The 252-nt window shown below is 60.3% G+C and overlaps 1 protein-coding gene across 1 annotated transcript in view; it reads left to right on the plus strand.

Moving 5' to 3' along the window:
- KIF6 (kinesin family member 6) overlaps positions 1–252 on the plus strand; it is a 162,050-nt gene that overhangs the window by 69,810 nt on the left and 91,988 nt on the right. The gene's annotated exons all lie outside the window — the stretch shown is intronic.

Below are 252 nucleotides of genomic sequence, written 5' to 3' on the forward strand. Positions count from 1 at the left end.
CTGGTGGATGAAAAGCTGGACATGAGCCGGCAATGTGTGCTGGCAGCCCAGAAGGCCAACCGTACCCTGGGCTGCATCAGGAGAAGCATGGCCAGCAGGGCGAGGGAGGGGATTCTGCCCCTCCACTCTGCTCTGGTGAGACCTCACCTAGAGTACTGCGTCCAGCTCTGGAGCCCTCAGCACAAGAAGGACATGGAACTGTTGGAGCAGGTCCAGAGGAGGGCCACAAAAATGATCCGGGGGCTGGAGCAC

Source organism: Egretta garzetta, unplaced genomic scaffold (genome assembly GCF_000687185.1).
Source record: "Egretta garzetta isolate BGI_Z169 unplaced genomic scaffold, ASM68718v1 scaffold306, whole genome shotgun sequence".
NCBI classification, from domain to species: domain Eukaryota; kingdom Metazoa; phylum Chordata; class Aves; order Pelecaniformes; family Ardeidae; genus Egretta; species Egretta garzetta.